The 21076-nt window shown below is 45.6% G+C and overlaps 2 long non-coding RNA genes across 2 annotated transcripts; both read left to right on the top strand.

Moving 5' to 3' along the window:
- Positions 1 to 3924: 3924 nt before the first annotated feature.
- Positions 3925 to 7142, top strand: LOC144104656 (uncharacterized). The gene is made up of 3 exons (XR_013308606.1): positions 3925 to 4164; positions 4651 to 4748; positions 7087 to 7142. It is a non-coding gene; the product is annotated as an uncharacterized LOC144104656 (long non-coding RNA).
- A 2186-nt stretch (positions 7143 to 9328) lies between these two features.
- Positions 9329 to 16148, top strand: LOC144104649 (uncharacterized). Its single transcript, XR_013308604.1, has 3 exons — positions 9329 to 9382; positions 14885 to 14950; positions 16057 to 16148. It is a non-coding gene; the product is annotated as an uncharacterized LOC144104649 (long non-coding RNA).
- The last annotated feature ends 4928 nt before the right edge of the window (positions 16149 to 21076 follow it).

Here is a 21076-nt window from a genome sequence, read left to right as displayed (position 1 = left end):
TACCCGTGTGTGTTTTTTTATTGCAGAAATGAAGGGTTTATTTGAGATATGTCAATAAAAGAATTCCAAAAAGTTCCTATAGTTCGACGAAAGCTATATATTCGGAAAAAAACAATCCGGTATACACTACGAACTGCCGTCAAAGATCTTGCCTGACCGAATGCTTCGTCGGATCGAACATTTCTCAGGACACCTCGGACGTTTCAAACTTGTTTACCAATAGACATCGGCTTCTCGACCAATATCAGATATACAACATGCGAGATATACCCACTCCAGCAGGCCGATCGCGTATCTAAAGGGCCGCTTACCCGTGTGTGTTTTTTTATTGCAGAAATGAAGGGTTTATTTGAGATATGTCAATAAAAGAATTCCAAAAAGTTCCTATAGTTCGACGAAAGCTATATATTCGGAAAAAAACAATCCGGTATACACTACGAACTGCCGTCAAAGATCTTGCCTGACCGAATGCTTCGTCGGATCGAACATCTCTCAGGACACCTCGGACGTTTCAAACTTGTTTACCAATAGACATCGGCTTCTCGACCAATATCAGTTATAGAATATGCGAGATATACCCTCTCCAGCGGGCCGATCACGTATCTATAGGGCCGCTTACCCGTGTGTGTTTTTTTATTGCAGAAATGAAGGGTTTATTTGAGATATGTCAATAAAAGAATTCCAAAAAGTTCCTATAGTTCGACGAAAGCTATATATTCGGAAAAAAACAATCCGGTATACACTGCGAACTTCCTTCAAAGATCTTGCCTGACCGAATGCTTTGTCAGATCGAACATCTCTCAGAACACCTCGGACGTTTCAAACTTGTTTACCAATAGACATAGGCTTTGCGACCAATATCAGTTATAGAATATGCGAGATATACCCTCTCCAGCGGGCCGATCACGTATCTATAGGGCCGCTTACCCGTGTGTGTTTTTTTATTGCAGAAATGAAGGGTTTATTTGAGATATGTCAATAAAAGAATTCCAAAAAGTTCCTATAGTTCGACGAAAGCTATATATTCGGAAAAAAACAATCCGGTATACACTGCGAACTGCCTTCAAATATCTTACCTGACCGAATGCTTCGTCGGATCGAACATCTCTCAGAACACCTCAGATGTTTCAAGCTTGTTTACCAATAGACATCGGATTTGTGACCAATATCAGATATACAATATGCAAGATATACCCACTCCAGCGGGCCGATCACGTATCTAAAGAGCCGCCTACCCGTGTGTGTTTTATTTTCTTGCAGAAATGAAGGGTTTATTTGAGATATGTCAATATAAGAATTCCGAAATGTTCCTATCATTTGACGAAAGCTATAAATTCGGGAAAAAAACAATCCGATATACACTCCGAACTGCCCTCAAAGATCTTTCCTCATCGAATGCTTCGTCGGATCGAACATCTCTCAGAACACCTCGGATGTTTCAATCTTGACATCGGCTTTGCGACCAATATCAGATATACAATATGCGAGATATACCCACTCCAGCGGGCCGATCACGTATCTATAGGGCCGCCTACCCGAGTTCAGGTGGGCTATACTCAAGAACAACGGAACAGGGGGTGGCAGTGGGGAAGGTCGCCCCCCCCCCACATTTTTCAGGGGGGTGGGGAAGCGCCCCCAATCTCCATTTGCTGCTACTTGGATCAGATTTCTCAAAATTGAAACACTTATTAGTTCTAGAACTCTTTTAGTTCAAAGCACAGTGGGGCTGCATAAGCTGCTTGGCTTAGTAGCCAGTTGTAAAGCATTTCGTATATGAGTAACCTAAACCGGTCATATCCCCACAGAATTCGATCGACTATATATCGACTTCACCGTGTACATGATCAGGATTAGCAGAATTTAAACAAACTATGCACAGGCTTTTTTTAATGGAATTGATCACTCATCGTGCGTAAAGATTCCCACCTATGAGCTCCTCATTTCAATTAATTTTATACTGCCATAAATCTTTGCACCGTTTCTTCGTTCGCACTCACAACCTCCGGCCCGCGGCTTTATCATTTCGTTTTGGAATGCGAGGTGCGACCAGACATATGCCGTTGATCATGGCCACGTGCAAATGATTCCACATTTTTTCCAGGTTCTTGCTGCTTTTGGTTCTTTATCTCGAAGATTCCTTGCCAGCTTTAAATTCAGCACGACCAAGAACTGCATGGCATTCATGTCGATGACCGCCGAGCACGCATGATTAAGCCTATTGCAGCCGCCGAGTAATTCAGTTCTTAGTGGGCGGGAGTCAGCCGCTTAAACAGTTAATTTTGGAAGCCTTTTCGTTGTCTTCCTGATAGCTGGAGTGTCGTCACCGCATCGTGATACTTTGCATCAAGCTTTGAACATTGATATATATATATATATATATATATATATATATATATATATATATATATATATATATATATATATATATATATATATATATATATATATATATTATGTAAATGAGCATTAAATAAATAAATAACAAAATAAGCTCGAAGTCCTGCCCTTCCACTAAAAAAAAATGAGTTCCGGAGTCCCTGGCAATTCTAATTGTCTCTAGCATAGCCCAAACCTTCACCCGGTGCCATTACGACCCGGACGCGACAGTGGTGTGCCAGAGAACACTGCGAAACTATAATTATAGAGGTCCTCGATCACCTCGATCGAAGCACCTCGATCGAGGGCGCGGTTGTGATACCCAGTTCCGTGTTCTAGCGCACACTAGAAGTTTATTTTTGAGAGCTTCTTCCTCCTCGTACCTTGCACACTTATGATTTCTTAACATAAATTCTTTCATTGCATCAATTTATCTATTCAGAAATCTATATTTCCCTCTCTGCTGGTCCTAAGTCGCTGATTTCAGGTCAGTGGCAATATAGTACTTATGATATCTACCACGCACCGTGCCACATAATACATTTTTGCAGCAATTACAGACTTTTCAAGCACTTGTTGCATTTAGGGGAGTTCTAAAAGAAGTGTTTATGTTATCGTAGATAACACAGAAGTTGCTGTTTACAGCGCAGAGAACAGGGAAGGGCCCAGCGTTATTTATGATCAAGAGCCGCGCAACGGGAGCTTTTATATTTTGAAACCAAAACTGAAAATGTTCTAGCGTCATCTGACGGCTAGGCCTAGACTTTATAGGTGCTTCCTGTTTGTCGTAAGCCACACAAAACTTTCTGCTTAAAGCACTAAGTAAAAGGCGCAAAGCACAATCAGGCACCGCGCGCCACTATAGCTTCCAGCTTTGAAACCGAAACCGAAGGCGATTTGTCACATAGCGACTACTTTGTTTAATGCAGTGGCGATCAAAAATCGCAGAATACTTCAAACATTTAGGTTACAGCGGTACCATAAAGCTCATACATGATAGAGCCCACAGAGTTACACTAAGCTACCCTATTCACACTCCATGGGCAGTCACAGGTGCAAGACCTATTTGAGGGGCTAGTTAATTCTACAGTTGGTTCTGCTTATGTTGGACCAACGCTCTGTGGCACAGCTTGACACAGAACTCATAACTATTTCCCCTTCAAAGTAGTATTTGTAACTTTTCAACTATAAGTATTTCATGGTGTGTAGAGCCCCGCGTCGTCTGCTACTACATGCGGTCAATCAGCAGTCAACTGCATGGCCGGATGCGCTGCACGAGTAGGCTGCGACATGGAGCGGTATAGAGATCACGGTCGGAGACGCACGTTCTGCCGCAGGAAACAAACAGACGAAATTGAACGAATAAAACGTATTTATTATTCTGGTTTGTAATGAAGAGGTCATCATCATCATCGTATGCAGTGCCCTGTGCGGTGCGCGTCGCCAAGCCAATCCAAGTCTGCGGTCGTTTGCGTCCAACGTTTGCGTCGTCACTCGTGTCGGTGTGTGTGGTTGTTACAGTTATTAGATTGTGTGTTTTTGCAGCCACATGTGACACTTCCACTATGGGTTCGTCAGCTGCGGCGAGCTATGCGTACGTGAAATACTTCGACCGACGGCGCAAAAGCTATCGTACACGTCTCTATGTCGTCCTTGTTTCCTTTGCGCTACACCTATCCATGATGCCTCGCCGACTGGCGTCAGCGACCTGGCAAAAAAAGGACGTCTACTGTCGCGGCGGAAAAGATGAGAAGGCATTCTATTCCGCCCAAGTAATGGAGCTTGGAGGTGAGTTTTGCAGTTACTTCGCTACGTGGTCAGATTTCAGAAGTGCCAAACGTGTGATGCGTGTACAGTCAAGCCTAACGCTTTTAGCAAAGCTTGGTGGCGTTTTACATAAAGTCGATGCACATGCTTTTTTACTGTTGCGAGCACTTGCAGAACGCTTACGATACCACTTCCTCTGTGATTGCGATTCGAGCACGCAGCAGCCCAGCGCATGCTTCCCAAAGAAGGGAAAAACTGCGTGGTCGCGTTGTAGCAGGTCTCGACGTAAGCGTCACTCTGAGCGAATTAATATATCGTGATTTTTTTCATGAATTCAAGTAATTGCATGAGGCAGGGAGAAATCGGCTGTGTTCAGATCTGCTCATTGTTCGCATCATATGATTTTTGAAAAGCAATGAACGCGACACACTAACTGATCCGTTTCCGTAGCTTGCCCTGTGTTTGCTGTCGCTTTCATTATTTTATCTCTCATTATTTGGGTTCCAGTAACAAAAGCGGAGCTTATCCAGAGGATGTCGAAGAGAAAAATCACTGCAATGGACCTTGAAAAGTCTGAGCCAGCAACAACAGTTGCACAGATACATGTATGTACTGAGCGAAGTTTTACTGCGGATGCCTCTGCTACTGCCACTCGCACGCTTACCAGTCGCAATATGTACATTACATAGCAGCATACTGCAGAGCCAGGCAGGCGTCTCTGTTTGTGTGTGTCTAAAATATTTATGGTTGCGGGAAGCAGCCAGGCTCCCGTCAGCAACAGAGAGCTTTGTAGCGGATCTTTGATTTGTAGTATAGACATATTGCTTAAATGCTACCATTGTAAAAGATTGCGTAGGACACTAGAGAACCGCATGTGGAATGGAAGCATCGTTCTTTTTTTTGTTCTCTCATATGTTGTGTGCTTCATGTCAGGTCAAAGTTTCATTTTTCGTATTGCATCCTCGCATTGTTGTCTAAAATATTTATTGTTTGGGGGATCAGCCAGGCTGCCTTCAGCAACAGAGAGCTTTGTATCGAGCCCACCGATACGGCGTTGCGGGACAGCGCACTTCTCTCATTGCAGCACGTTGTCTTAGCTTCGGCTTGCAACTCGGTGGCCAGTTTTCTCAGTGCCATGATACTGATTAAATATATGTATTGCTGGAAATTTATAAGCCCTGCTATTCTTCGGTTATGCGGCATACCAAAGCGAATCGGGCCACGTGAGACACGGATAGGGCCTCTGATAATTATTCTTCACGAGGGGTGATAATTATTATTCACGTGTCTATCGAAAACGCCGGTGCTTCGCTGTGGGCTACAACTGCGGTGGGCTCTCTTCGGTCGGGGCGGCTCTTGTCAAGACACGATTAATTACTGGAAGGCACCGTTCCCCTTTTCCCGTCATCTGTCCATTGTCAGTCGCTTCTTGCAGGGAACCAGTCAAAGGGGGAAGGTCATTTGCATCGAGCCGAGCGTGGGAAGAACAGGCTCCTTCCCAGCTAGTCATCCTTTCTTTTTGTGCAGTCGTCGGCCACCTGATGACGCTGTCGAAATTGCCGCTGCTGTTGCTGCGCCACCGTGGTCATCCCTGTCGATGGGATCTACACCTTAATCCTCTTCGGCTGGTGTGCATTCCGTTCATAACAGGCCCAACGCGGACGCCAACGAAAGCTCCCCATTTGACTTTCAAACAAAAGGGGTGCTGTCTACTCTTGTAAACGGAAGGGCAGCCACACAGAACAAACAGGAATGGAGGACTAAAGCTAGTGGACCAAGCGGAAGGGAGAAAAACCTCTGAGAAGGAATGGAAGGAGAGGAGCATGGAAAAGTAGCTAGTTTGCCATATATGTTACTCCCATATAATGTCTTTTATTAAAGATTGTTTGCGGTTGTGTGTTCCGGGGACGGTGCCTCACAACAACCTTGGTAGAGGACATTTTCAGCCAGAGGGTGGTCGGGGCCCTTTAAGTAGTGGCTGCCGGCTGGCGTGCATGTGTTCTCTGCCAAATTTGTTGTTCAAAATTTTTATTCTCTACGGAGGTCATTTTCATTTCACAGCTGAAGATGAAGCATAACCTTGCGTGTGCCGATTTGGTCGTTGCCATAAAGCTTGGTGCTCGGGTCTTCTGCCACAGGTGCTTAAAATACCTGAGAAATATCGTATGCATACTTCACCTTGCATTTGACTCATCAAAAAGAAAAATTTCCCAGTGTGCATCATTATGCCTGCACACACAGTGCGGCGCCGACATGCAAGGCCAGATTGTAATGCCTTTCATTCGAGTGCTAGCTCTGCACTAAAAGCGATAGCATACAGATACGACGTGCAGCTAAATTTGTACAGTGCACGCACTTCAGAAAAATGTTTAACCAGCTGATATGCACGCTTGTCAAAATAATGCGTGCATTACTTGCTGGCAGCAATATTAACAGCTGGAGGGCGGCAGACTACAGTTGAGTGGAACATATCCTGATTGTTTTCTGCTTACAGCCCACAGGAATTAGTTCACAAACAGAAATTGCAACTACCACAGGAGAGTCAGTATAGGCAGGGTCGATCATTGGCGCCCAAGTAATTAGTGTGTAGTTAACAAATATGCAATAATCTGAGACTACAGCATGTTTGAGCAGTGCATGCGCAATTTTTCCCTCCTCCTCATCATCAGCCTCACTACACCTACAGGGCAAAAGCCTCTCCCATGTCTTTCCAATTAACGCTGCCCAATTAGCCCTCCTATGTGGTGTCAAATGCAAGTCTTTAAAGTGCGACTGCCCGTCACATATGCTTTTGAGGATATCTCGAAGCTTACATGCAGACTTCACGACAGCACACAACGCACTGAAGGACATATACTTGCGTTGTTGCCGCCGATGTATGCATCTGAGTACAAGAGTCCGCGGCTGCCCTGAATAACTAACGTCCTTTCTTTCGCTCCAAAGGATCAGATTTCTACCGTACGCATGCGAGCAATGAGACGCAACAGCAAGCAAAGCAGTAGAGGGCACTCGCCTTCCGTGATTCATGGACGGCCTTGGCGCCATGATTGCCAGCAGGTTGGTTCTGGCGGCGACCAGTTCATGTGAGCATGATGCACCTTCCTGTCAGGAGTGAATTTTCTGGCAGCGAACAGGCTCTCCGAGCACGGCAATTTGAAAAAGCCCAATGATAATTTAAAGATTTAAAGATGTATAGACACCTTATTTTGTGGCATGTTTTCTTCCCTACAATGATTCAGAAGACACTGCTATGAATTAATTGTTGTGTTTGCCTGGGACATATAAATAATTTATAATCGAATTTGTCTGCCATGCTGTCTCGGTTTCAACAGCCGAGTGAAGACTGTGACATCAGAGAGGTTATATGTAACGTGAAGCACGGAAAAATGCGATATAATTGCTGCTTGATCGTTTTAATTCACTACAGTGTTGAAGCCAGCCTTCCTCAATAGTCGGAATGACAAATGTAGCAGCACCGATTATATTGCAGTTTTTCATGCCTCGCATGACCTATATGCTCACTTTGACATCATAGTCCCCATTCAGCTCTTGAAACTGAAGCGGCGCGAGAAAGAAATTCGATTATAAATTATTTAGTAGTCATGGCCGAATTTTCATCATCATCAGCCTGATTACACCCAATGCAGGGTGAAGGCCTCTCCCATGTCTCTCCAATTAACCATGTCTTGCCAGCTGCGCCCGCCTTATGCCTGCAAACTTCTTAATTTCATACGGCCACCTAACCTTCTGCCGCCCCCTGCTATGCTTTCTTTCTCTTGGAATCCCTTAAGGACCAACAGCTATCTTACCTTCGCATTACATTCCCCGCTCAAGCCAATTTCTTCCTCTTGATTTTGGCTAGGATGTCATTAACCCGCGTGTGTTCCTTCAACCACTCTTCCTGCTTCTGGTCTCTTAAAGGAGTATAGACACCTAATTTTGGTGGCATGTTTTCTTTTCTTCAATGATGCAGAAGACGCTACTAGGCATGAATCACCATGTGATGTTTGCCTACGACCGCTAAATAATTTATAATTGTTTTTTTTCTGTCATGCTGTTTCAGTTTTGAACAGCCGAACGATGGCTCTGACGTCAAAGAGGGCTTTTCCTTCACGTGAGCCATGGAAAAATGTCCATAGAATCGCTGCTTCATTGTTCTAATTTACTGCAGCGTTGAAATCAGCCTTCCTCATTTGCTGGAATGACAACAAATGTGCAAGCAGCGATTATATTGCTGTTTTTTCATGTCTCGTGACGTGTAAGCACACATTGACGTCACTGTCCTTGTTCAAGTGTTGAAGCCGAAACTGGACGAAAAATAAATGCTATTATAAATTATTAAGCGGTCGAAAGAGATTACTAGCTGCTACTCCATGTATAATAATGCCTTATACATCATTACAAGCAAGAAAGCACGCACCCAAACGGTAGGTGTTATACTGCTTTAACGTTACGCCTATCATTTTTCTTTCCGTGGCTCACTGCGTTGTCCTCAGCTTAAGCTGAACCCTTTTTGTTAGCCTCCACGTTTCTGCCCCATAGGTGGGTACTGGTAAGATACAGCTGTTGTACACATTTCTCTTGAAGGATATTGGTAAACTGCCATTCATGACCTGAGAGACCCTGCCATATGCGCTCCATCGCAATCTTATCCTTCTAGTTATTCCCTCATGATCCGGATCAGTTGTCACTATTGATACCTGCCTTAAATAGACGTATTCCTTTACATTTTCCCTTACCTCGTTACCAATTGTGAACTGCTGTTCTCTTGCTAGACTTGAGAATAGGAGAATACCACAAGGTAATCCATGTATAATAATGCCTGATGCCTCATTAGAAAGCAAAAACACACACCCAAAAGATGGGTGTTTATACTCCTTTAAAGCTAGTTGGAGCATTACAGAATGTGAGTCACCAGTGTTACCAGTAAAACCCTTTAACATCATATTTTGATCTGTTGATTGAAATCATGTTTTCTTTGTGTTCTAGTTTATGGTATTTCATTATTTCTTTGCTCTTATTTGGAAAAATTATTTCTCGGGACTCTAACCAGGCCCAAGAAGTGTAATGTGATAGTAAGCAGATTATGTTTGAAAATCCTCTGAACTTGCCCTTTATATTACCTTGTACATTAGTCTTTTGTAGCAAATGTGAACACTTTTCATACTTTGCAGTCTTCCACTAACATGGATCCTGCTGCACCACAGAACCCGGATATCTTGCTGAGGTCAGCAGCCAGGTATGAAGGTGCCGCATATTTAGAATGTAAGACAAGTGGGCTTTGATGCCTCATTGGCCAGTGCTGATAAAGGAGCAAAACACAGACGGAAGACGAGGCTGACAAAGTTCACTTTGGTGCTCAGGAACGCTTGGCTACCGGGGTGCGCCGTGCTAACAAAGATTGTGGCCGTCCACACTTCTTGTTTGATTTGCGTCTTTACATTTGTGGAGGGGCTGGGTGCGCAGTGCTAACAAGAAGTGTCGACGGCCACAATCTTTGCTAGTACAGCGCACCTCGGTAGCCAAGCGTTCCTGCGCCAAAGTGAACTTTGTCAGCCTCGTCTTCCGCCTGTGTTTTGCTCCTTCTTCAGCACGGGGCGCTGGGGGCATCCAAGCCCAATTGTCGATCTTACAAGAATGATTTTGTAAGCTTGAAATGCTTTTATCTCTCATCCTTTGATAAATGCAGGCAAACAATCTAGAAACCGGAAACATGGTGATGAGCATCACTGCACACCTCTCGGAAATGGGAAATTTTCTGTCCGAATAATATGAAGCAGAAAAAAAAATTGCCTGCAGAGCAGCACTAGGCACAATTTTAACCTGTGGCAGCTCAGAGCAGTTTTGCTTAGCGATAGCTTTGTGGTCGAAATGCAGTTTTTTGTTTGTGTTCTAGTTGTTGACATTTCATTATTTGCAGAATTATTTCTTGCAACTGAGACAAGGTTCAAGAAGTGTAATGTGATAGTAAACTCAAAGTGCTTTAAGATCCCCTGGAGATGCCAATTAAAGGAACACTGAGGAGAAATTGAAGTTGGCTTGTATCGACAGAATATAAGCTCCTGATAAAAAAACGCAACTCTTACTGAAAAACAAAGCTCTTGTAAAGTAGGAAATAGCAAGAACCAAAATACAGGTATCGCCGCCACAGGGCAATCTCGCAAGTACAAGCGTGATGACGTCATTGGACAAGAGACGCCACGTTGGAGGATTTTCCTTCCTATATGAAGCTGCGAATCTGAGGCTGACAAAGGAGGTTGCGCGGTTCCATATTGAAGTAAGTTTTGTTTTAAAACAGAGAGTGCACTTTTACCACACAAGGAAGGCAGACAAAAGAAACCTGAATGTTGGAAGCAAAGAAAGCCGATGCTTGGCGGCTCCACAGGCGGGCTTCGCGTCTATGAGCTTTGTGTGCCTCATGGTTTTGTTTTTAACGCGTCTCCATTTACAAGTGCAGAACAGCAGAGGAACTCCGTTGCCGCTTCAAGTGCTAGTTAACCTTTGAAGGAGCCTGTTAAGGGCTGGTCAGATGATTGCCGCGGTCGATGAAAAACTATGATGGCCCGACGGTCGGTGATCGTACAAGGCAGTTAGCAGTATAAAGAGCACTTGTGTCGTCGTACGCTCGACCCGGCGAAACATTCCCGGCTGTGCCAGTCAACTTCAAACTACTTAATGGAAATCATTTATTAGGGACGGGAGACAAGGTACAAGGCAGTTAAAAAAAATTGATGGGCCTAGCTGCGTTAGGCCAGGATATACGTAGCGAAAGCGCGGAGACTTCTGCATCTGAAGAGTGCACTCACTAGATGCGCCTTTATTCATGGTTAAATCTTTGAGCCGTCGTGGCGGAGTGGTAGAGTCCGCCTCAAACAACAATGGCCCTGGTTCGATTCCGAGCCTCGGCACAGGTTTTTTTTTTTATTCAGTGAGTGGGTTGGGGTGGTTTCAGTGGCGCGCATAGATGCCGCCACCGAATACGTTGGTTAGCGGATAAGCGCAGGCTCTGTTAAAGGGGCAGTTAGGAGAACTCTAATCAAATTATTTTGTTAGCAAAATCTGATAGTTCGGCATTTTCAAGGCTTTGTTGCCGCCTGTCCGGGAGTGAAAGATGCATTTATTTCAAAGAAATTTGGATTCAAAGTTGAAAAGTGTTTCTCACCACTCCGATTCACACTCGGGTACTTTATGACATTACGGCGCACTCTTATGACATTACAGGACGCAGTGACGTGAAACGTGACGTAAGCGCAGACGTCATTTCTCGCGGCTAGCAGTGTGGTCTAGCAGCCGAAATGAAAGCTACTGCCGCCGTACGTTGAAGGGCATCTATCGGGGGTCGCTACCTGTCGCTTCGTTTATGTTTGCACCGGCGTCTTGTCTGCGTTATGATCGATCCCCGTTTCCCAGAACCTGACGACGAGTTCTCGCAAAAACTCCGGCCTGCAATTCAGCGACCTCAGCCCCACAGAGCGTGCGATGCTTTTTGAGGGTGCACGGTTAGGTTAGGTGCCGGCGGGTTGTTTCCCCCTTCTGCCATGAGCAAGCCGTTGCAAATCAAATATCATAACCCCAGTGCGGGGAGTCACAAGGGCCAGGACAAGGTCGGTGAGTCGCGCTCATTGGAGGCTGGCCGGGGCTTAGGGGTGAACGGATTGCGATTCCTTGAACGGCGCGGTTGGACGGTGCAACAGGCGGCATCAAGGTCTCCCACGGTTGCAAGGGCCAAGTTATTTATTTTATTTTTTGCCAAAAAACGGTGATGGGTACTCGAGGGCGCTTGCGTTTAAAGTTGGCGGCTTTAAAGTAAAGCCCACGCTTCAACGGCTTCCGCGCGTTTCCGGCAATACGGGGTCTACTGGACCGGGCTCACTCGCCCACTTGCATGTACCTTCATATGTGTACTGTGAATGGATTAAATTAGCCGAGAGCTCGAAAAAAAACAGCTGCGTCCAACTGCCGAAGCTATTGAATGACGTCACAACACGTACCTCGCCGCAGCCCCTGAATCGGTCTGGCCGGGCCCGGCCGGTGGCTGGCGCACCCCTTCGCAAATAGAGACATGCTTAAAGTCTCCGCCAGTGCGGTCAGAGTGCGCCGAAACTGCCGAACGCCGTCGGCGGTCAAGCACAGTTGGGAGCATAAGAGGGTCTCGGTTTGGGCCGACGTGACGTCGCCATGCAGCGCGCGCGCGCATTACTCCGGAGTGTAAAACGCACCTTAACAGAGCCTGCTCTTAACAGCTAACCAACGTATTCAGTGGCGGCACCTATGGTAGCCACTGAAACCCCCCGCCCACCTCACTGAAAAAAAACCTGTGCCGGAGGCTCAGAATCGAACAAGGGCCTTTGTAGTTTGAGGCGGAGACTCTACCACTCCGCCACGACGGCCAAAAGATTTAACCATGAATAAAGGCGCATCTAGTGAATGCACTCTTCCGATGCAGAAGTCTCCGCGCTTTCGCTACGTATATCCTGGGCCTAACACAGCTAGGCCAATCAATTTTTTTAATTGCCTTGTACCTTGTCTCCCGTCCCTAATAAATGATTTCCGTTAAGTAGTTTGAAGTTGACTGGCACAGCCAAGAATGTTTCGCCGGGCGAGCGTGTGAAGGACACAAGTGCTCTTTATACTGCGAACTGCATTGTACGATCACCGACCATCGTGCCATGATAGTTTTCATCGACCGTTGGCGATCATTTGACCAGCCTTAACAGGCTCCTTCAAAGGTAACTAGCACTTGAAGTGGCACTTGGAGTTCCTCTGCTGTTCGGCACTTGTAAATCGAGGTTGCGTCAAAAACAAATCCTCGGGGCACGCAAAGCTCATAGACGCGAAGCGCCATAACAAATCGAAACTCTCCTGGCTGTCTGTGGCGCCCCCAAGCATTGGTTTTCTTTGCTTCCAGCATTCAGGTTGTCTTTTGTCTGTGTTCTGGTGTGATAAAAGCGCGCTATCGTTCTAATACAAAACTTACTTCAATATTGAACCGCGCAACCTTCTTTTGTCAGCCTCAGAGATTCGCAGCTTCCATGTAAAAAGGAACATTCCTCCAAGGTGGCGTCTCTTGTCCTATGAATCACGCTTGTACTTGCGAGATTGCCCTGTGGCGCCGATACCTGTGTTTTGGTCCTTGCTATTTTCTACCTTACAAGAGCTTTGTTTCAGTAGAAGTTGCGTTTTTGTGATCAGGAGCTTGTATTCTATCGATGCAAGGCAACCTCAATTTGTCCTCAGTGTCCCTTTAAAGCGCGTTTATATCCTGGCGTAACGCATGCGCGCGCACTGCACACCAACGTCACGTCGGCCAAAGCGAGACCCTCTATACTCCAACTGCGCTTGACCGGTGGCGCGTTTCGGCAGCTTAGGCGCACTCTGACCACACTGGCGGAGACTTGGAGCATGTCTCTATTTCGCGCCGAGTGCGCCAGCTGTGCCAGCCAGACGAGACTTATACGGTTCCCGCGGCGAGGTGCGCGTTGTAACAACATCATTCAATAGCTTCGGTCGCTGTGCGGTGCTGTTCTTTTCGAGCTCTCGGCTAATTTGATCCACTCATAGTACACATCTGAAGGTACATGCAAGTGGGCGAGAGAACCCGATCCAGTGGACCCTGTACCTCCGGAAACGCGCAGAAGCCGTTGAAGCGTCGGCTTTACTTTAAAGCCGCCTACTTTAAATGCGAGCACCCTTGAGTACCCATCCATTTCTGTGGCAAAAAAATAAATATATAACCTTGCCCTTGCAACCGTTGGAGACCTGGACGCCGTCTTCTGCACCGTGCAACCGCGCCGTTCAAGGAATCACAATCTGTTGACCCCAAAGCCCCGGCCAGCCTCCGATGGGCGCGACGCACTGACCTTGTCCTGGCCCCTCGCGACTCCTCGCACTGGGGTTATGATATTTAATTTGCAACGGCTGCTCATGGCGGCAGGGGGAACGACCCGCCGGCGCCTAACTAGCCGTGCTCCCTCAAAGGCATCGCACGCTCTGTGGGGCAGAGGTCGCTGAAATGCAGGCCGGAGTTTTTGCGAGAACTTTGTCATCGGACTCGGGAACGGGATCCATCGTAACGCCGGCAAGACGCTGGTGCAAACGTAAAGGAAGCAGTGGTAGCGACCCCCGATAGATGCCTTCAACGTGTGGCGGCGGTAGCTTTCATTTTGGCTGCTGCTAGACCGCACGGCTAGCCGCGAGAAATCACGGAGTCTGCGTTTACGTTATCTTTCACGTCACTGCGTCCTGTAACGTCATAAGAGTACGCTGTGATGTCATAAGAGTTCCCGAGTTTGAATCAGAGTGGCGGGAAAATCTTTTTCAACTTCGAATGCAAATATCTTTGAAATAAATGCATCTTTCGCTCTCGGACAAGCGGCAACAAAGCCATGAAATGCTGAACAATCAGATTTTGCTTACAAAAGAAATTTGATTGAGTTCTTCTCACTGTCCCTTTAATGTACCATGTACAGTCTAGGTCAAAAGTGTTAAGGCTACAGCATTCAGCTGCAGTGAAATCAATGTTCCTAGAATATTTCATGTAGCGGATCATTCAAAACTGTGGTCAAGCAGGAAGCTTCTGTATCGCAAGAAGAAACCTGCTAGCATTTCAAGGTCACTTGGTCTTTAGTATTGCTGTAATGGCTCTGTTATGCGGCTAAAGCGAAAAGCCTTTGGCCTTAAGACTTCACCGACACTGTACATTACTCTTGTTGCAAATGCGAACATTTTGCACACTTTCCAGGCTTCCACTAGCATGGGTCCTGCTGCACCATGGAATCCAGGTGTTCTTGCTGAGGTCAATGGCCAGGTACGATGGCTTCTCATATTTAGAACTAGTTTGTAAGCTTGAAATGCTTTTAGCTCTCATTCTTGGTAACTGCAGGCAAACAATCTAGAAACTGTGGAAACGTATAGGGCTGAGGATCAGTGCAAACCTCTCGGACACGTGAAATTTTCCATCCAAATGGCATGGAGCGGAAAAAAATTGCCTGCACAGGAGCCCCAGGCACAATTTGAACCTGTGACAGCTCAGGGCAGCTTTGCTTAATGAACTCTTAGATCACTAAACCATGACCACAACCTTTCACCTTTCATGTTCTAATTAGCACAGCCTCTTGTGCTAAGATTTAATTGCTGTGTTTTAAATATTCATAATCTTTCATCTGTTAGTTCTGTGCTTCCGAATATTTGGCAGCATTACTGTTGCCAGTGTGCAGTGGAGCCTGAAGTAAAGATAAAAAGGCTCATCTATGTTGTCAAAGGCAGCTTATATGATTGCACATAAACGGGACCTGGTGGCCCATCGTGCTGCTCACTCCGAAGAAGAGAGCGATGTGTCATGTTTTGTCATTAGTAGCGTTTGCAAGGAAAACTGCCATTTTCGTAATGTTACATATAGGAGTCCTGAGGAATGGGATTTTAGCAGTTTTAATGTGGCAAATAATAACTCTCTCCCCAATCTGTTATAGAGCTTTATACAAAGCATATCTGCAGCTGTTTTATTGCAGGTCCACCTCGGGAGCGGAAATTGTCAGTGCAGAGCGGTGGCGCTGGCTTCTTTGCCAAGGTCGAGACTTCCTGTTTTGCAAGGACGCCACAAAACTTTTGTGGGGTTCCCCACAAAAGTGACGCTCCTTCCTGGTGATGCTCCTTCCCCGAAGAGCCTTAGGGGAAAGAGCGTTCAGGGAAGGAGCATCACCGGCTCAGTATGCAGGCAATTCCTTAAGGCTTGTGCCATGCAGAAGGCTCGGATGAGCTCGGAAAAACTAGCAGCTGTGGGCAGTAAGCCTCTTTTATTTAGGTAAATTTCCTGACTGACAAAGGCATTTGTTTATTTAAGTGTGCATGACTTAAATACCTTTATTTTACAGCACCTGCATGTCTTCAATTTTGTCATGATTAATACTCTTTCAGATGCATTTGATGCATACATCAAAGCTGCACAAGTTGCCGAGGATGAGAAAATGCGCAGAGCAGTTGAATTGCTACCTGGCGGACATGCTGAGGGACATCAAGTAATCATCGCCTGCACCTGCCCCTTTGGTCAATGACTCTAGTCAGATAAAAATGATAAAATAAAGGCAGCAGAAAAATTATATCATTGACTGCAGCCTGGTATTTAGTGCTGGGATGCAGCATTTGCTGCACAGAAGGGTTGCAAGCTCATTCAGGTAGCCGACATATTCAGAGCTATTAACTGTACACCAGAGTACGTGTTGCAAGGCCATTGTATCCCCATGTCGAGGCCCTCGTATCTGTACGAAGGTTACGTGGCCCTCGTATATACGAGGGACGGGAGTGACACATATCCAATAGCGTATATATGAGGCACGTATCACCCGTATATATGTGTTTCGCCATACGTGGAGAGAACGCGTATGCCATACGAGCACGTATTCATACGACCATATATGTGGACACATATCCAATAATTGCGTATATATGAGACACATTTAACACATATATACGAGATTTTTTAATAGGGAGGTGCCGTCATTCGTTTTCAAGTCGCATTAAAAGAACTTCTTTACGGTATTTTATTCTATCCGCAGCCTGCTTATTGCTCACTGATATGGGGAACACGAGATGAAAGAACCTATACAGATTAAGTCCGTTGCATTAAAAAGTAATATGAGCAATTGAAAATGTTCCATACTTGGAAGACACGCAAGTACTTTTCCACAGACGAAAAGTATTAAAAGCTACTCATATATTTAACTAAAAATTAACCAGATGCTACAAACGAGCCCCAAGGGAAAACTTGATAGGTTCTTAAGCCACGCAGACTTCGAGAACGCACGTAGCGTTTACCCCTATCAGTATCAGGTTGCTGGAAAATCCCTTTTTCACGTACATACTATGGTCAAGTAAGGAATGCGCACATGTTACCAGGCGTTCTTAACAGCTTCCACTGGGAAGATATGGATGTGAAGACACTTAAAACCCGGCATATTTTGCAGCGATTCTTGTGAAATAATAAATGTTTTGTGAAGTTAATATATTAGACAGTTGGATAAGTTTTCAATTTCTTTAGTAATGTTTTTGTTTAAGTTGTTTTAGTTTTGTTTAAGAATTAAGTTGTGATGTTAAATAAGATGTGAGATTTGTTAAGTGTGAAGAGACACACATACTTTGCATAATGGTGAGTGTTTTTCACGTGCAACTTATCCAATCCCTATTTTCAGGAAACATAGATATTTCACTCTTTGTCCTGTAACCTGTTCCTGTTCTCTGCCCTGTAACTTTTCAACTTTGAAATTCAGTGATGTGTTTAGTCTTGTAGTCCTGTAAACGGAAATATGCAAGCTCTTACTGTTGCCTTTGGGGGATGGAGCGTTGTCAAGCTGTGTTCAAACAGCTTTTTCTCCACCCTCGCTTTTTACCTCTTTTGTGAAATAAAAGATGTTCCGATTCTAACATATTTATCGCAAGGGCAGAAATAGGAACCAAGACTGGCTAATTTCCGTATACTGTTCGTCTACGGGGGAATAGAGACGTCGTACGCGGCACGGATTCTACCTGGGCGGTCTTACTATAAAGGCGTCGACCAGATGGAAAAGAAATCGTGAGCTGGTGGTGGCAGAACCGGTACTTCCTTATTCTGAGCACGAGCCCCAGTTTAGGAGAAAGGTCAACAACAGTAGAAATTGGTTCAAAGTCTTCTCCACCACGGGGGATTCCTCTGAAACCTTTGACCAGGCCTGCAGAAAGCGTAGGCGAGAAGACCCCGACTACTTCGAGGGAGCGCCAACAAGCGCGCCGCCTGAAGACTCAAAAAAATAATAAATCACAAGCTTGAAAATGGCCGGAGCATTAAATAGGCTGAACCACATCACTTTAACCGAACAGACCATGAGGTGTAACGAAACCGCATTTTCGCGTATACCCCTCAAGACATCTCTCAAACAGCGGAATAGAGATCTATAGATCAATAACATTTATCGTCGTTACAAATGAATGTTTATTGATACAGAAAAAAACTAAAATAATCAATTGCCCTATTTTTGCTTGAAAAGAATCATCAACGAAAAGTTGGCAATTCGAACATTTTGCGACGTGAATCAGAGTTTGACCAGACAATCTGAAGGTTAACGGAGGAAATAAATTGTGAAGACAGCTCAGTCTGACAGCGGAAAAACGCGTGCATCTTCATGCATACGGATGTTTTCCTTTCGAATCATACGGGAATAAAAAACGACCACGTTTTCATCCCCGTATGTTGCATATGAAAAAGAAATGTTCGGGTGACAAGTGGCCCGTCGGAACCTCAATAACTTCCTGCAAGCCCTCGGTACCAGCCCGCGTTGAATTAGCAACCCCCTTCTACTCAACGCTACACCTGGTGCAGCCCGCACCCCTTTAGCGACATCACTCAGGTCAGGAGTCTATTGCTTCTGACTTTTACGTTCCAAAGGTCGTATTCTGGGCCCAGGAATGCATTTAGCGGCTTCATTTTCATCTCACGTTTTGTGCAGTTTTTTATCCGTCCGTGTACACCTCCAGAAAAATTCTGTCTTTAGTTCGACCTCCCTCACTGCCGCGTGCAGATTGCAGGGAGTTAAAACAAAGAGAGAGGCTTCTTGAAAGCTTTGCAGCTTTTTAGGTTTTTGGAACGCTCGCAGCACTTTTTTTTGCTTTTTGTGATGTGTTTTTTGTTGCACTCTAGCACACGCTCGTAGCCTCCCTCGCAGGTGCTGTTGTCCTCTCTCACACGTGACTGTAGTGTCCACTGTTCTCACTTCGAGTGATACTTTTTTAGAGTCTGGTTCGCTCGTCGCGTTCTTAAAGTAAATGAAATTTAAAACGAATGCTAGCGCCAAGCCGCCGATAACAGGGGATGTTTCGAAACAGACCTCTTGTGCACGCTATGTCATCGGTGGGTGATTACGAGCGACCTAACGAAACAAGTGTATGGAGGTCTCTTTAGTGATAACCTTTCTCAGGTTGTTCGTTGTGTATGCATGACATGAAAACATTGAACAGCACGCATGCATTCCGGCAATGAGCTAATCTAGGCGCAGCACTAATTTTTCCAGCATCCGCATTGTTATTGCTTAGCTCAACTCAAATATTCCCCTTGTACGATTGCAGAACTGTCCATTTTACGACTGCTGATTTCCCAACCGATTATTTCGGCTAATTGCTGGGAGGAGCATGAATGTCAACAATGTAACTTAGAGTCGAGAGGCATATGCAAGAAAATAAGCGGAATATTCTCTAGGACAGACCGGCTCTCCTCACTCGATGACCGCTGGTGGCAGCCGTCCAGCCCTGATGCCGTCAAAATCACGCATCTGAAAAACGTCGCGCAGCGAAGCCGCCACGCATTGCGTCATATATGTATGCTTTCATTCACGAAGCTTATGATGGGATCTCCCAGAACTTCAGAAAATACCAGCTGAAAAAATTAATGAATACTGGAATATGCCTTTTTAAAATTTCTTATACCTAAGCATTATCAGCCATGCCTTCACGCTATATTCACCTATGAGCGCGCAGCTCCGTAAAAATTCACGAACAGTGATGCTGACAGCCGCGGAAATAAAGGTGAAACTCTCTTAATAAAAATCTGCGCTTCCTGCCCAGAAACTTTCGTGCAAATCTGCTGCGACTCATGATAAAGAACGCGACCGTCTTCTGTCGGATAAGCCCCATCTGTTCTGCGCAAAATTTACTTGCAATAATTATCCGCCAACTGGCCCGATACTCTATGGTACTCAAGTTCATTACTTCACGTTTCGTTCCTGAGGCGATTGCGGAAGCTTTGTATTGGTGTGTCAGTTGACGCAGACATTGCCGAAAGGGTTAAATAGATCCATCCTTGTTAACAACAGCAGCATACGCGACTAAAAATGCAGCTGGTAACGAAGCTGGTAAACTCAGCGGACCGCGTAGTAGGGGCACTGAGGTGCTCTATTCTGCAGCAGTGGCTAATTTTGTTATTGCTGCAGCCAAGAGCTACTGTACACTTCCCGGCAGACAGCCTCCGCTATAATTCAGTTGGCAGAGTACCACGCGCGACACATGGAGGCCGTAAGTTTGGATCCCACTGGCGGCCTTTCGTTTTTTTTTTTCCTACTTTGGAATAAATTATTTTTCAGGCATAAAATGATTGCAGTAGCAACTTCCCACTGAAGAGCACCACAAAGCAAATAGGAAAATGACGGATGATTTAGCGTGGTTCGGCCAAATGCGAATTACGTGCGCTAGCACTTCGGTTTTCAAGGTCAAGGAAGGCTTCAGACAAAGATGGGCGAAACCGGACTTCAGCTCCGACTTAAGGGCTCTCATTTAAGGCACTTAAGCTCCCACTTAAGGTCTCCGCGAGTCCTCATGCCAATCCTGGCGCAGCGGTGCAGCAGTAAGGCGATGCGCCGCTTCCTTGCGATGGCAGGTGCTGCCCCCGGTCGGGCTTGTCAGAGCCAGGTTGCTCTTCGCGAGCAGCCTGTGCTATGTGTTCTGATTTGTGTCGTGGTTTTAGCGCAATATAACGCAGGTTGTGTAGACGATCACCAACTAGCCCGACAGCAGCTCTTGTTTACGCAGAGATGCTTCGGAGAAGCTTCGGCAAAATCTTTGGTCGGGGGCTTTAGCACTGCAGCATTAAAAAACAAAGCCCCTGTGCTTGCCTTGTTTGTGACTGTGAGCTGCCTTCATATGTTCCCATTGCAGAAAGACACCGGAGGACTGTGTCCTTCATTGCGTATATCGAGCCACTAATGCTTCGTTGAGGGTGATCACACGCTGTTGCTCCGGCAAAAAATAGAAGGCAGGTTGAACCTGAACACAACGAAGGTGGATTTTCAAAGACTGAATTAGGAGTTGAACCATTTCAAGATCCCGACCCGCCTTCAGCAACTCCAGAAATCTGTCATTGCAATGGATAGACTACTCAACATCAGATGCCAAGCACTCCATACACAAAGAGGACCAG

Source organism: Amblyomma americanum, chromosome 1 (genome assembly GCF_052857255.1).
Source record: "Amblyomma americanum isolate KBUSLIRL-KWMA chromosome 1, ASM5285725v1, whole genome shotgun sequence".
NCBI classification, from domain to species: Eukaryota; Metazoa; Arthropoda; class Arachnida; order Ixodida; family Ixodidae; genus Amblyomma; species Amblyomma americanum.
Note: the sequence above shows the minus strand (reverse complement) of the source record. Positions and strands in the feature narration are given on the sequence as shown.